This window comes from Xenopus laevis, chromosome 6L (assembly GCF_017654675.1).
Source record: "Xenopus laevis strain J_2021 chromosome 6L, Xenopus_laevis_v10.1, whole genome shotgun sequence".
In the NCBI taxonomy this organism is placed as follows: domain Eukaryota; kingdom Metazoa; phylum Chordata; class Amphibia; order Anura; family Pipidae; genus Xenopus; species Xenopus laevis.
Genome location: NC_054381.1, coordinates 36,375,811 through 36,393,517, shown reverse-complemented (window position 1 = coordinate 36,393,517; position 17,707 = coordinate 36,375,811).

The following is a 17,707-nucleotide window of genomic DNA, read 5'->3' as shown; positions in this document are numbered from 1 at the left end:
TTGTTCCATGAAGGAGTAATTAATAGTAATGCAGGAACAAAGCACACTTGGTTAGGCATATACTCACAATACAGCACAATAATCAGCATATTTCTCTGCAGGATAGATCAATGAAGTAAGGATTAGCTCAATAATGATGGTTCACCCCCAGGTTGAAGGATCTTTATTCAGTGGAACCTAGTTTAACTCTCTAGTCCCTAAATTTATACACTTAATCCCTACTCTGGGCAATAGTGTTCCCAGGATTCAAATATCCTTTTAACTCTCCTTTGTGGAGCTTCAGGCTGCTCAGCTATTTAGCCCTACTCATGTCTATCACTCCTAGAGTGATCTATAACAGAGTATATCCTACCACTTACTAGATCTATACATAGGTTCCACTTTGCTCCCACCTGCCTGCTGAAATTGGGGCTTCTGACAATGGACCTAGAGCACATGTATGCTCCAGTCTATGTATTATAGAACAGTGGGACCTTATGACCATCTATTTAATTGGGAAGCTATTTACCAGTCCCCTGCAGATGCAAGAAAAAGAAATATATGCAAGATAAAAATACAGAAAGTATAACATAGATTGAGAATATATTACAATTATATACCTGCAAGAGATAGAGAAATACATAAGCTTAACAGTTAAATGTTTATACGATCTCAAAGAGCTGGATATATCAAAGAGACAGAGTCTGACAGATCCACCTTTTGTGAGGATCTTGAAGACAAATGGGGGAATGTAGTTTCGCTAGCACAAAAAACCTGTCTAAAGTTTCTTGTGAACATTAACGACCATGTTTGGGTACTTTTTGACTGATTACAGACCTCATTGCAAAGTTTGCGACCAAATGGCTTTTGTGAACATTCACAGAGTATGTAATAAAATGTCACAATCGCACAGTGTATTTTGCGACAAAATATTTAAAGGGGAACTCCACAAAAACATAACAAACTTTTTGAAAAATAATCATAATTTCAAGCAACTTTGCAATATACAGTTAAAAAATATGCAGACTTTTCATGATTTTTAATGGTTTCCCTAAGCCTGATCTGTCTGACTACTTTGCTGAACTGGCTGACTACTGTTACTTTGTATTAGCAGCCATCTGTCCTTAGCTTGCATAATCTAAAACCCCACAATTCCCTGCACATGTGATTTCAATGAGGAACGGAACATGATAGTGCAGTGAATTGTGGGTTATGTAGTTCCTGCATGCTGTCTGTAAACTGTGGAGAAGTTGTTACAATTTGTCTTTTAGTCCCTCCTTTGCTGCCAGGATTTCAAATGATGCAGAAAGAGAAGAACTGTTAAACAGCTGGAGTTCATCATAGAAAATGCCATTTATTCATACTTTTAGAAGAAACAGGTAACTGTGATGGGTATATTAGGGGTTTCTGTGTTATGTGGCCACTTTATCAAATTTTGGTTTGGAAGCCAGAGTTTGCCTTTAATGTAGCTCCAGAGCAGGTGTTAATGCTAAACCTTTGCTTAGCGATAATGCGATGCTTGTGACTTATAATTACATTCCCCCCTATACAATTCTTCTCTGTAAGGAGTGGTTTTACAGGAGAACAAATATCATTTTACAATTGGGGTTCCAAAACGTAGGCACCCCCAAGTGACTTTTTTTGGTTTTCAGATTTCCCGGGAAGACGCATGCGCAGTAAAGTGAAATAGCCGGCTGTTTTGTTAAACTTCAGCTTTTACACCCCCAATGGTAAAATGGTATTTGTTCTCCTTTAAAAAACATGGCCATTGAGAGCAATATTGTCAATCCCTTTCTTTGAGATGAAACTTAAGTTTTTGTCAATGCAAATTCCCCTTTAGATGCGGTTGCGGTATGAATGACACTAGTTTCTTTTTATAAAGTGAATAAAGTACCCCCTCTTGTAGAATATAAGGATATTATAAGTTACCAAGGAGTTTCATGACCATATAAAAACACAAGGCGGAAGGTCATGGAACTCCGAGGTAACTTCTAATATCCTCATATTTTGCAACTGGGGGTACTTTATTTATTATAATACACAAGTTTCGGTGAGTCATGTGACAGAAATGACATCAGAACTCACCGTTTAAAACTGATGACATCAGAACTCACCGTTTATAAGGATATAATTTACAAGATATTCATGGCTTTTGTGTATTATATATGTATATATGGGGAAATTTTCATATTTTGAAACTAGAACAACACTAAGGGGCACATTTACAAAGCTCGAGTGAAGGATTCGAATAAAAAAAACTTTGAATTTCGAAGTGTTTTTTTGGCTACTTCGACCATCGAATGGGCTAGTTCGACCTTCGACTACGACTTCGACTACGAATCGAACGATTCGAACTAAAAATCGTTCGACTATTCGATCGTTCGATAATCGAAGTACTGTCTCTTTAAGAAAAACTTCGACCCCCTAGTTCGGCAGCTAAAAGCTACCGAACTCAATGTTAGCCTATGGGGAAGGTCCCCATAGGCTTGCCTATGTTTTTTTGATCGAAGGATATTCGTTCGATCGTTGTATTAAAATCCTTCGAATCGTTCGATTCGAAGGATTTAATCGTTCGATCGAACGAATAATCCTTCGATCGTTTGATTGAAGTATTAGCGCTAAATCGTTCGACTTCGATATTCGAAGTCGAACGATTTTAGTTCCTGGTCGAATATCGAGGGTTAATTAACCCTCGATATTCGACCCATAGTAAATCTGCCCCTAATTATCTACATGTTTGATTTACTGTGTCGTTTTGTAACTCTAACCATAAGGCTTTCCTAAAATAAACTTACGGATATCCTAACATAAACACGAGGATATCCTAAGAATAAATGAAAGTAATACATATAAAAGCATAGCTAAATTGGCAAACAGCCAAGTAGTATAGTCAAGTAATGATAATTATGCTACCTTTGTTTAGAAAATTCTCAGATTTCTATGTGAATGCTATTTACTAAATGTTTCTGCGAGAATAAGTTACTTCCTGAACCAGCCTTTGCTTCCCTCTACTGGCTTTGCCTTTAGATTTGTACTATCTATGAAAAACTTTACAAAAAAAACTGGCAAAGCTCTAAATGAAACCATTTGTTCATCATTTATTCATTCGGGTTCATTCATTTATCCATCTATTCACGTTAACACTTTTAAGTCTCTTGTTTTCTCTGGTTTGTATTCCAAAAATGTTTTTTTTAAAGAATGTTATCCTGAGAACCACCATCTGCTTTACTCTGTACATGAGTTTTTCTTACAGTTGTACATTTGCAAATTAATTCACCCATTGTGAATGCCCCAATCACCTTCAGATCTGTCTGTCACATTAAACTCTTAATGATGCATTTTCCATTACTTTAGCTTCAATCAGTTCCTTATAAACACAATAATCCTCCTGACCAACCACTGCAAACCAATCAAGTTAGATCTATTAATATGAACGTCTTTGAATGTCTTTCAGCTTTTCAGCCAGCTTTAAATATTGTCTCCTTGTTATTCTTCTACTTCGGAAATAGTTTAAACTGTTTAAAGAGTGCCAAGCGTTACAGGTTTTCTATACCGAGTGCTAGCCATAATCCTTTACTGCTAGATCCTGGAATATTATTATTATAAGATGTTATCAATCAACAGTTCTCCCCATTTCCAGATGTTCTAAATATCTTCCCAGTATTGCAAAATAATTGCTGATGTTGATGTAGTGCTTTTCGGGATAAGCTGCCTGCACTACAAGAGCTTGGATAGTAACCTTCTGTCTCTTCACATGTTTGAGTTTTATAATGCAGAACGGAAGCATTCAATCAAACTAACAAGAAAAGCCTGAAAGTTGTTATGTATTCATTAAAACACCATATATTAGTTTAATGTGTTTAATTTAGAAATGGTTGCTATTAAAATGTAATGAATTTGTTTCAAACAATATTTGGCAATTTTGCCATGCAGTTTAGAGATGTTATTATCAGAAGGCTCATCTCATTAGCAAAAATGTGGAAGGAACACTAACACATAAAGGGAAAATAAATGCTTCTAATCTTTTATTTCTCTTAACGGCCGAGTAACAAAAGGGATTTACGGGGAAAAAAACCCTTGTATGGAGTTTATGTGATGTTTATTGGGGGCATATTTATGAAGGTGTTTAAAATATTTCCAACAGTCTAAAAATGTATATAATATATAGGTATTGGATCCATTATCCAGAAAGTCACCCATAGACTCTTTTTTAATCCAAATAATCCAAAAAAAATTATGTTATAATAAAACACTACCTTGTACTTGATCCAAAATAATATATAAATGGATCCATATTAGAAGCAAAACCAGCTGATTGGGTTTATTCAATCTTTACATGGTTTTCTAGACTTAAGATATGAAGGTCCCGTAAAGATATTTTATCTGGAAAACTACAGGTCAAGAGCATGCTGCATAACAAGTCCCATATCTGTACACGGCATATATATAACGCTCCATTGTTTTCATTAAAGTATTTGGGTAGTTTACCTTAGTATCAACTTTTGGTATGATGTAGACAGGAATTTTGTAACAAAAAAAAAAAGTTGCAGCAAGTCTTCAATTTGTGGTTTTTGAGATAAGAACTGCTTTTGTTTTCCAGTTCTGAAGTTTGGAATTCCAACTTCAATCAGGTTGCAAGGGCTAATTACCCTAGCAAGCACGTCATAGTTTGAAGGCTACAATGGAAGATGGATAGGAGAGACCTGAAAAGAAGAATTAGCAATAAAAAATAGGAAGCAGTTCATCATGCTAATCAGCACAAAGGTCATTAAAAAAACACTGAAATTAACATTCTAAAGTCTAGATCAGGGATCCCCAACCTTTTGAACCTGTGAGCAACATTCAAAAGAAAAAAGGAGTTATGGAGCAACACAAGCATGAAAAATGTTCTTGGGGTGCCAAATAAGGGCTGTGATTGGCCATTTGGTAGCCCCTTCGTGAACTGTCAACCTACATTGATGCTCTGTTTGGCAGTACATCTGGTTTTTATACAACCAAAACTTGCCTCCAAGCCTGGAATTCAAAAATTAGCACCTGCTTTGAGGCCACTGGGAGCAACATCCAAGGGGTTGGAGAGCAACATGTTGCTCATGAGCTACTGGTTGGGGATCACTGGTTTAGATCACTGAAGTCAATGAGAGGCATTCTACAAAAATCTCAAGATCATTTAAAGTAGCAAGCACAATTCAGGCTTTTACAAAAAAGTATATAAACAACAGTTTAGAAGAAAGCAAGTGAGGGGTCATCAAGTGCAATTCAGGGTGCAAAGTACCCAAAACAAGTTTTTAGGAATTTGTGCCCAACCTCCCACTACCCATGCTCTACTTTGGGTAATTTGCTTCTCTCTGCATACTAGCAGGTGGTAAGGATGGGGCTGCTTAGTGTCTTCCAGTGTTTTTGGAATAAGCACTGCCTAGAGCACCCCTACATTTGAGGTCACTGGGTTTTATGATTGCAGCTCTCTTTCAAAAGAAAAGACAACTTAAACTATTTAACAGCAGACATATTGGGCAAAGTACAGAGCAACCAATCACCATTTTTACTTTCTTTAATGAAAAAGAAATCTATCTCCAATATACTTTAATTAAAAAATATGTACCGTTTTTATAAGAAACCTGACTGTATGCAGTGAAATTTCCCCATAGTTTTACTTGCTGTGACAGCTCAGGATAGGAAACTTCAGACGGTTCCTAACTGCTCTGCAGGAACACGATCATACTTTCAAATGGCACGGGGGAGCCCTCCCCACCTTACTTCCCAGAACTTGAGCAGCTTTGTTTGTTTCCCTGTAGAACAGCCGGAGACCATGTAGAGACTTGTATCCGCAGACACAGTGCAGTCTGTATATTCTGATTATTAATCAGTCTTGCGGGATCGGCTTCTATTTGACTTATGCTGTTTTGACAATTTATGATGATCCCTAAGCTTAGTCTCCCAACAGTAGCCCAGACTACACTGAGCATGTGCAGGGACTTGGTCTTGCAAAGATTTTAACATAGTTACAAGTTGACAGCCCCCTGCGACCAACTTTCAAAACATAAATCATTTGTTTTATTAGGCTTCATGTTTATGTTTAGTATATAAAATACAGCATTTAAAGCATTATTCTATTTTAGACTTTAGTTTCCCTTTAAAGAAGCTTAATGACAGTTGCACAATGAAAGCTAATCAATGATTGGTTGAGTTACTATACCGGTGCATATTTATCCAGTATTATTAAATGAGCGCAACTATGATTAAAGTAGTGTATGGTAAGTGTGGAGTCAAATGATGATAAGATGGATAAGATGGATGCCCATATTCTGCCATAGGCATTGTTCTTCCGAACTACATTTTTAAAGCAGCAGTTTAAGTGTCAATGCTAGGAGTTATAGTTCTACAGCTGTTGTTGTGTGACAAGTTGGATGTACCTGTCCAAGTTATAAGTCCCTTACCAGAAAAATCCATATTCTTTAAAAAAAAACACAAGCTGTTTTTATAGAAAGATTGAGATGTTCTGCAACCCTCATAAATGCAGTTTGTGAAATGTGAAGAAGCAGTCTAAGTTGCACAGACTGCAAATTTTATTGAAGAGACCGAAATATAAGATGGGCATTTTGTCTATATTCATTTTGCCAGGATTATTCTACAGGTATGGGATTCGTTATCTGGAGACACGTTATCCAGAAAGTTCTGAATTATAGGATGGCCATCTCCAAAACTGTCAACTTCTGATGAAAAATGGTGATTTTCAGCGTGCTGCCGAGATTTTCTGATTCTGTAACAGGAAGTGATGTCATGCAAATGCGTAGACCCTATCCTGAAGCCACAGAAGCCACTGCAAATCGAGCAAAATCGTCAACTTGGGGGAATGCGTAAAAGTGATGGGAGACTGGGGGACACAGTGTAAAATCTGGTAACTCATGATACAATGGGGGAGTTGACTGCTCTGCATCTTCCATAGACTTAATTTTAATCAAATAATTATAATTTTTAAAGAAGTTTTTCTTGTACTTGATGGGAACTAAGCTGTGTGAATCCAAATTACAGAAATATCTTATCTGGAAAGCCCCAGGTCCCAAGCATTCTGGATAATAGATCCTATACCTAGAAAGTATCCTGATAACTTTTATTGAGGCTGCTGCTTATTCCTGATGGCTTCAGCCATATTTGATGTGTTTTTTAACAGATGGTTATGATGATTAACCAAGGCAGAATTAATTCATTTGCAAACATCAGAAGCTGGTTAGCAATTGTTCAGAGAATTGTAAAATGTGTGCTAAGCAAAAGGGACCTTGCTGTTCATGGCTGCCTCTGGAGTTTGCTGTGTTATTAGGAGCAAATTGTGTTTACTTAATCTGAATTATTTGTATGAACCTCTTTGGAAGCTATGTTATCATTAGAATAAATTAACTTTAAAATGGATGAACATTGCCCAGCTTCGTTGCTAGTTCACTTGACCTCCAGTGATAACCAGTCATACAGATTTTCCCATTATAATTACATTTAGAGAATGCTTTGCAAACGTTTTCATTTGTACTCTTGTTTTTTTTTTGTTTTTTTTTTAAAAAAAAAGGTTTTATCTGCTGTGCTTAATTTGCCATGCTGTATGCTCAGCTCTGTTTAGTCAGTGCCAACATTGGGACTTTAGCAATGAAAATGATTAATTGTTGTATAAAGAAGAAATGCCACAATTGTGTAGAATGGGGGTGAGCTTGTTTTTATTTAATGGCAGTCTAAACTATTGTGTTAATTCAGCAAGTTCTGACATAGCTGATTATAGAATAATGTCACTGAACTAAAGAGCCTTCATGAAAAAGAAATATGGTTTGTAATTTTAAACTCAGACTGTGACAATGTTCATTTCTTTTAAACACAAACTACGTGCTATTATTATCTTTTATTTATAAAGCATCATAGCTTTCTTTAGTGCTGCAAAAAAATATGTTTAATAAAGAAAAGCACCAAAATATACAGTTATTCCCTGAAAGGACCGTGAGAGGTCCATGCTCACAGCACTGAAACATTTACTTACTTGTTAGGTCTAAGTAAATGAATATTTGTTACGATCATGTTTAGTAATGGGAGGAGGGGTATGGCATCTGTTTTATGTGGAATAATTGGGACCTGGGGTCTTCTGGATAAGGGTGTTACTATTTTATGGAGCACTATGCCAGCATGGAAACATTGCATATTTAAAAAAAAAAATAATAATTGTTTGGCTTATACAGCTTAATTAGATTCAAGTACTAAGTATAAGAGCACATGTAATGCAGTGAGCAAATTGCAATTTGGAGCATAATTGCCATGGGTTGTTTCCATACAATGTAATTTTTATTCCCAGAATTCCAGTGTTATTGTGGTTCTTCAGAATGCAAAGTACAAAAAACATGGCAGATTGAATTTATTGGTTCCTGAAACCAAATCTAGAAACTTAGGGGTCCATTTACTAAAGTGCGTTAAAAATATATAGACAGAATTTTCGCCAAATATGTTATCGCCAGTTTACTAACCTGCGGTAAATATAAATTTGCGAATTTTCTTGCGCAAGAATAATTGTTCGCCAGTTATCGCATTCGCTGAAAATAACGCTACGTACACATTAACGCCTGGTTTACTAAACAGCGAAATGTGCTAAAGACAAAATTAACGCCAGAATATTCGCAAACTTTTACCGCCACCTATGTAGTGGCGTAAACGTATTTTTTTCACCAGAAAATTCTCAAGGGGCAGGAAATATCCCATAATACTGTTTTTTTTTACCCATCATTCTTTGCTGACAGGAGACAGATCTGTAGCTATTGCTGGCAGGATGTTTTGGCTTCTGCTTCTATCTGTTGCAACAGCAGCAAGTTCAGCTCAGAGTCGTATTATTGGCAGCGGCATCACAGTCCAAGGATTCGTCATCCTCTACGCTTTTTTGGTTTCATTGTGATTGGCTACATTAAACTGTGCATTTCTATGAAGCAAAGAGATTGACTGGTATCATTTCTTGTTCATATGATTCTATTGGCAGAAGGGTTTATATGATGCAGACATGTTTGATTGGTGTTACTCTGGTGATGTTGTTGGATGGTTTAATCATCAGTCAATAAAGTTTATAAGTTTTGAAGATGCATTTCTGGCCATAAATGTCACGGTAAAAATTGCCATAATAACCGCCATAAAACAAGACTATTTTATAGCATAAATATTCATATAGCATTTTATAACATAAATATAAATTTTTTGCCAGAAAATTCGCAACTCGCTAAAATTACCGCTAACGTAAGCTGGTTCCTTAACGTAGTTACCGCAAGAGATCACAATCACTTCTGAGCGCATCGCTGTTTAGTAAACTTAGTCGCTGCGAATATTCTGGCGTAAAAATATTCTCAGCGATAACATGCGTAAACTTAAAGTCAGATTTACCGCACTTTAGTAAACGGACCCCTTAGATTGTTAGCTCCACTGGGGCATGGAATGATGTTTAATATCTATAAAGTGCCACGTATATATATCTTCTGGAGCAGCACTATTAACTGATTCATTTTGAAAAAATGCTTTTTTCCCATGACAGTATCCCTTTAATTACGCCAGAAGTATATTCCATATATAATCACATACAGCACTATTAGTCCATCCATTCTTCAAACTCTTACAGACATTATATTGTCTAATTCTAAATTCTCAATACCTTTAATAATGTTAGTGATGACACTGTCATGGGAAAAATGTTTTTTTTCAAAACGCATCAGTTAATATTGCTGCTCCAGCAGAATTCTGCACTGAAATCCATTTCTCAAAAGAGCAAACTTATTTTTTTATTTAATTTTGAAATCTGACATGGGGCTAGACATATTGTCAGTTTCCCAGCTGCCCCCAGTCAGATGACTTGTGCTCTGATAAATTCAGTCACTCTTTACTGCTGTACTGCAAGTTCAAGTGATATCACCCCTCCCTCCCCCCCCCCAGCAGCCTAACAACAGAACAATGGGAAGGTAACCAGTTAACAGCTCCCTAACACAAGATAACAGCTGCCTGGTAAATATAAGAACAGCACTCAATAGTAAAATCCAGGTCTCACTGCAACAAATTCAGTTATATTGAGTAGGAGAAACAAAAGCCTGCCAGAAAGCAGTTCCATCCTAAACTGCTGGCCCTTTCTGAAAGCACATGACAAGGCAAAATGATTTGATATGGCTGCCTACACATCAATATTACAACTAACAAAAAATACACTTGCTGGTTCAAAAAGACAGAATCCCTTTGATAACAGTGTCCAAAAATGGCACCTGCCTGCTTGCTATGATTGTGAATGCCAATACTAAAAGAAACAAAATCTAAATAATTTATATAGTGTAAGTAAAGGTTATTCAGCTTGGCTAACACCATAAAATAGGACTTATTTCTTAGGGTGACAGATCCCCTTTAAAGTTTCATGTATCTAGTTTTGTAGCAGGCTACACTTGGAACTTTAAGGGGCAGATTTATCAAAGGTTGAGCTGAATTTTCGGATGAAAAAAAAATAGAATTTCGAGCTATTTTTTGTCTACTTCGACTAGGGAATAGTCCAAATTTGATTCGAATTTGAAAAAATTCGAATATCGAAATTTTTCATGTACTGTCTTTTTAATAATTAGAGTTCGACCATTCGCCATCTAAAACCTGTTTTAGCCTATGGGGGACCTCCTAGAATCTACTTGGAGTTAATTGGGGAACTTTGGATCATAAGTAACCTATAAATAATCAGTATAGGAGGCAAAACTATGCTACTGGCTTTATTTATTGTTTAGCTGATTTTTAGGAGACTCAAATTATGGAGATCCAATTTACGGAATGATCCCTAATTCGGAAAACACCCGGTCCTGAGCATTCTAGATAACAGTCCCATACCTGTATATAAATTTGGTAGTTCAGATTCAATTAAACCTATTTATATGGAGACTTAAGATAGTCTTCTCATGGAGAATCATTTTCTCAAGCGTTTCCTTTATTTTGACATTCATTGTAGTTGTCCCTGCACTCGCTGCCCAAGAACAAAAAGGATTTGTTTTAATTTAAAAAAAAAGGCAATTACAAGATATTGATGTGCATATAACAAATAATTACACTAACCAAGCCTTGATTCTCTTGTGAGTGATCTTTCTGTAGTATAAAACTACTTCTTGATTTATGATTGATAGTTAGCCAAATAATCTATTTATAATGTAGCAAGAAATACATAAAGGTGTTGCGGTGACAATGACTATGATAAATAGCATATTGTATGTGTTAAGAAAACTGTGAAATTAGATATTGAAAAGAAATGATGCTTGAGGTTGTACAAGTTTGTGGATTTTTAAAGTTTCTTTCAATTGCACTGTATAAACATATTATTGTCATCTCAAACTTGAACAACTGGAATTCAAGAGTTACATTAGGAGGATTAAGGTGACTAAATATATTGAAAGAGAATAACATTCTTTGAATGCAGATTCTCCCATGAGCCCCCTAATGGATTCTTTGCTCTTCCACTCCCTTTTACTCCTGTACATTCGTATCTCATACATATGTGCCCAAGTTTAAAAAACTCCTTTGTTTGGGTTCTGACTCTTTGTGAGTTCAGAATCCATGGAGCTTGTCTTTCACTTCAAGTGGTCTCCTGTTCTTGAAATCCCATGACTCTATCATAGATGCATGTGTGGAGGAGGTATGTATTCTCTGCTTGAATTATTCTGCCGAGTAAATGTTTTTGGGCCACACAATGGATGAATCCTATTAACATGTAAAAAATACCAAACAATGTAGCATATTGGCAATAACAAGGCAGCAGGCTCATTGCTAGGGTGCTAGCGGGAATTAAGAAATGTTTTTGTGGTGCTGGGAAATATAAAAATCCAGTGCAGTATTATGGGCTTGCTGTTGCTTTTAACCAAAGGTGACAACCAATTGCACTGATGTGTCGTCCCAGCCTACTGTATATGGCTTAATACAGGTATAGGATCCATTTTATCCAAATAGTCCAAAATTTTTGGATTATTCCTTCGATCGTTCGATCGAACGAATTGCGCAAAATCCTTCGACTTCGATATTCGAAGTCGAAGGATTTTAATTCGGCAGTTGAATATCGAGGGTTAATTAACCCTCGATATTCGACCCTTGATACATCTGCCCCTAAGTGTCGAATATCGAGGGTTAATAAACCCTTGAATTCGACCCTCAAAGTAAAATCCTACAAATTTGAATATTGAATTCGAAGGATTTACCGCAAATCATACGATCAAAGGAAAAATAGTTTGATCGAACGATGAAATCCTTGGAATCAAAGGATTTGAAGGATTTTAATTGATTGAAGGATTTTCCTTCGATGAAAAAAAAATTAGAAAAGTGATGGGGAAGGTCCCCATAGGCTAACATTGTACCTCGGTAGGTTTAAACTGCCGAAGTATGTAGTCAAAGTTTTTTTTAAAGAGACAGCACTTCAACTATCGAATGGTCAAATAGTCAAACGATTTTTAGTTCGAGTCGAAGTTGTAGTCGAAGGTCGTAGTAGTCTATTCGATGGTCGTATTACCCCAAAAAAAAACCTTCGAAATTCGAAGTTTTTTTACTTCGAATCCTTCACTCGAGCTTAGTAAATGTGCCCCTACGTTATAGAAAAATCTGTTATCCAGAAATCCCCAGGTCCTGAGAATTCTGGATAACAGGTCCCATGCCTGTACAATGTAAAATCCAAAATAAATACTATATAAAACCCCAAAAAGTGCTTACTGAATATTAGTAATACTGGGGCAAGGGTTCAGTTCTTAGGGAACAGCATCAATAAAGACATTAGTATCTAGTTGACTGGATGAAACAGCCAAAGAATTACTAACAGTTCAAGGCCAGTGGGCTCTTGCATCCACTGGGCATTATTTATAAGAGCAGGCTGAAGGGGTGCAATTCTACATTGGTCCTAAGGGGTATGAATAGGTGCAAGTACCTTACCGAATAGCATCAAAGGCAATTTTGCATCTACCTTAGTGCTCTCTACTTGCACTTGTGTTCATAAATGAGCCATAACTTGACAAAGAAACTTACTCAAACCATTATTTCTTATTTCTCAGCCTTGCTCTTCTCTGGTATGTGGTGTGAAAGAGGCTGGTGAATAATTTGCTTAAAATGTGTCTATTCTTATAATGCAAAAGTGTTGTTATGCTTATGCAGTTATTGCTGCCAATATTTAGTTGTGTTTCATGTGTTTATATTGCAGCACATGTTTCTGGGGAGATGGGGCTGAAGAAGTGATACCAGTGGAGCCTGATTCACTGCTCAGTTCTCTGTAGATTCCTTGCACTTCCCGCTGGCATGTGGAGTTGTGTTTATAGCACTATCCTGTGTGTTTATCCAAGCTGATACAATGAGAAAGGAGGAGAAATTCCTCTGATACACCTTTTGAATGTGTCTGCAGCTAACATTGTTTTCCCCTCTACAACTGAGCCGCTGCTTGTTACCCTTAGCCTTTGGAGTTACATAGGAAATCTGATGTAACTGGTAGGTTTGACATGAAAAAAAATTATAAGGATATTCATTTATTGACATTTGTGTGCAGGAAAGCTTCAATGATCTAATCTTTCAGGTTGGATTCTCCCATTCCCTCAGTAACTATAATTGACGTTGTATCCATCCAAAATTATGGAGGAATGGAAATGGACTAAAATATAAACATTTTAATGTGATAAAACAGTAGAAAACACTTAATAATTTGTTTTAAGAAAGCCTACAGTCTTTTTTTCAGGGGTTATAATGTCAGACCAATTCTGTGCCTGCTAATCTTCTCCACATCCATGTTTTAGACTAAACAACTGTTTATTCCAATGTATACTTTGACATAACTCAAAATATATTTGTAGGGAATCAACAGAATGTTTTTGATTAATTCTAGACTTGTTTTCCAGTGCCATTCTGTCTGTCCGAAGAGCACTGCAAATGGAAGATGGTCATTATACCTCATTAATATAACATTTGTCTTGTTTTAAGAGTCTTGATTAGACTTCAGAGTTTCCTTCATTTGCAAATTTCCATTGAACGCCTGTTCTTGCATACAAGAGCAATTCAGCTTTAATTGCATTTGTCATATTTTTAGCAAATACTAAAAAAAAGCACTTTAAAAATACATGCTGTATTTTTTTACATCATTATATTTTTATATAGTAAGTTTAGGATCTTCTCAGTGCACTCAGTGTCCGAGCACTGTAATTCATTCAAATACATGTATTAAGTAGCAATGAGAAAAATGCTTTTTGTATTTAAAATGGTTAAACTAGTTGCTTTAGGCTATGAACTTTTTGTTTAGAGTATTATTTCCAAGTTCAAGAATCAACATCAATATTTGTTTTTTTTCTTTCCAAAATGACAGTGTTCAATGAACCATATTTTGGGTTCTGTGCTGTTTGCAGCGACACTTATGGCGATTTGACTCACCTCAGGCAAGAATATGGTGAGAGAATGGAGAACCTGATGACAAGTAACTATTCATGATGTTAAACTTCATTGTTCAAAGGGATGTTCAGCCTACTATTTATTACTCCCTGTGTAAAACCTATAGTACACAATTTAGTATCATACATTATCCCCTATAATACAGTGATACTCAGAGTTCCCTGTATAACTCAGCCTGCAGCCTTGTGCCTTTATATGGTCACAGAACCCTCAGTGACTTCTAATATCCTTATCATTTATGTAAGGAGGTACATTATCCCTTATAATACATGAGTGATACTCAGAGTTCCCCGTATAAATCTGCCTGCAGCCTTGTGCCCTTAAATGATCACATAACCCCTCAACGGGGGCCATTTATCAACACTGGGCAAATTTGCCCATGGGCAGCAACCCATAGCAACCAATCAAATTGCTGCGTTCATTGTTCTACTTGCAGCTGGCTTTAAAAAGCTAATCACTGGTTGCTATGGGTAACTGCCCATTGGCAAATTTGCCCAGTGTTGGTAAATAAGCCCCAGTGACTTCTAATATCCTTATTTACAGTAGGGAGTACATTATCCCTTATAATACATGAGTGATACTCTGAGTTCCCTGCAGCCTTGTGCCTTTATATGGTCTCAGAACAAGCCCTCCATGGCTTCTAATATCCTTATCATTTACAGTAGGAGGTACATTATCCCTTATAATACATGAATGATACTCCGAGTTCCCTGTATAACTCAGCTAGCAGCCTTGTGCCTTTATATGGTACACTGTAGTGTAATTTTCAATGAATGTAATTAAGTGCAAATCCTCATCTTCTAAAGGGCACTCAGAATATTAAAAACAGCAGTACTTACCTACTAAAAAATGCAGCTCTCCACAGTTTGTAAATAAACCAGCGTGTGGTGATGTGTTTAAAATCCCCACCCACAAATTCAAAGTTTCTGCAGCCCTGCCCCTTTCTCTCTCCGCATTCTCTTTTTATATTACACATTGATAGTAGTGAGGCAGTAGGAGGCTGCATGAGTGTGAGCATCATGCCAGAGAGGGGGGAAGGAATCAGAGACAGAGGGATGACAGGTTTACATGAAGCAGGCCATTTGTCAGGGATTAGTTTAAAGATAATATAATTTGGTGGCCCCCACCTGGGTACCCTGGTCTCATTGATTAATAGCAGGCAAGTGCAGGGAGCGCCACATCTAATTAGGCAGCGGGCGGATCACTTGAATGCAGGGTAGAGCGGCCCCTCTGACATTTGCCCAAACAGACAGATTACCAGTCCGGGCCTGCCATCAACATGAGTTCAACTAGAAAATGTTCCATTTATCATCACTCTTTCTAGCTTTCATATAGTTTTCGCTTAGTGGAAATATGTTCAAGACCAATATTTCCAAATTCAATCATAAACCTTCTGTGTGGTACAGTATCAAATTCCTTAGCAAAATTTTACGCTATCCAGTGCAACCCCAAGTCTAGGTTTCTGCTAGCCTCCATGTGGATGGCCATTAGGTATGTCTTCCAGGATATACATTGAATGCACACACCTGCACACTGTTGTGATTCGAAATATGTGTCAATTTGTCCTCAAATATCCCTTCTAAAGCTTTAATACCACAAACAGATGTCTAACTAATATATATTTTCCAAGCTGAAAAGGGGGATCCCTTTATCAATAATGGCACAAAATCAGGAGTGTAACAATTTTTTGGTACAATTATTATTACAACATTTTCTATAGTGCTGTATATAAAATGTCATTTTCAAACACATTATTGATACATAAGGTAATGCACTACAAATCCAAACTTTGAAGAATCATGAAAGAATATACGCTTCTTTGGTACCTGAGGTGAATACTATCAGGTATTGAACCATTCATTCCCATTCAAACAATTTAGCTTATTTTGAACTTCCTCCTTTATTCTTTGAATGCTCTAAATGTATGTTCTTTTGTACCAATCTTGACGCTTATCTTTTCTAATACATGCTAGAGGGAATTCACAAAAGTGGTGATATTAAGAAAAATAAAACTGGTTATAGATTTCTCATATTTCCCAACATATTTATAAACCTCCTTCTTTTGTAGATGTGTCTTTTAAAAAAACAGAAAATTGGCCTTTTCTCATGCTCATGCCCTATAAGTAAACTGCCTTTCTTTTACAAAAAAATACTTCTTGTTTTAAAACTTTAATTTAATTAAATGCAATTGATTCCTCCTATTTTCCCTTGTTTTCCTTTGACTGTAAGAGGAATATGCAAAATGTTATTTGTGATATTCTAATAAAATTCCATGTAAAAACAATGTCCCAATAAATATGTTGCGGAGATGTTCTTATCCTGAAAAAGTTTGCATGTCTAAAAATTTGGATTTTTGTTACCCCTAAGGAATATGTTGGGACAATAATAATAATAATCATAATTATATACCGTTGTCTCTGCAACCCAATCTCATAAGGGACTATGTCATGACCCCTGTTCTCTAACACAAGTTCAACTATACTAATGTTGGAAATAAATTCTGCATTATTAGTGACTACGAGTTCTCAGAGGTCATCTTTCAGCTGAGAAAAAAAAGCCATAATTTGCTCTATTTACAGATTTATGTAGTCTTATTGACCTGGTTACCCCCATTGCTCCTGTCAGTATCTGGATAACCAAAATTGCCGAATATTTCAACCTGAACAATTTATGATTTTTTTTTTTAATTTGCAGTAGTGGCTGAGCCCTTATCCTCCTTGGTCATAAATTATGTTTGTAAAAGATTTCAGAGATATCTTAACCAGCCCTCCACTTACCAGTGTCATTCTACATAAATACAACCACCACCTGTCTCCCAGTAACATATATCAGATGTCGAATGAACTATCATTTATTGACTAGTTATTGTAGCTAGCCTTTAATCCCAGAAGAGTGAAAATAAAAATTGAGACATACATGCACTTATTCTCAAACGGATGACAGATACAAAGAACTCTTTATTATTGCCTTCCTTAACCTGAATTGAAAGCTATAACTATAGCTGTAATATACATTTAATGATTATTCATTGATGATTAAACTATCCAACCTTCATTTTCCCCTATTGAATGTATAAAAACTTGCAGAACAATAGTTCTTTGAAGATCACAAACATACGAGCTATGTTTGCCATCATATTAAACTAAAATAAATAGCATGTAGCTTTCACTGTTTAACTTTAAAGAAATTGAATAGTGTGCGACTCAGACACTTAACTTGAATTATATTGTCAGGGACGTACTCTAAAATGTCAGTAATAAACAGTTGTGTTAAAACAGTAACAGCATCTGTTATTTTTCTCTCTTGC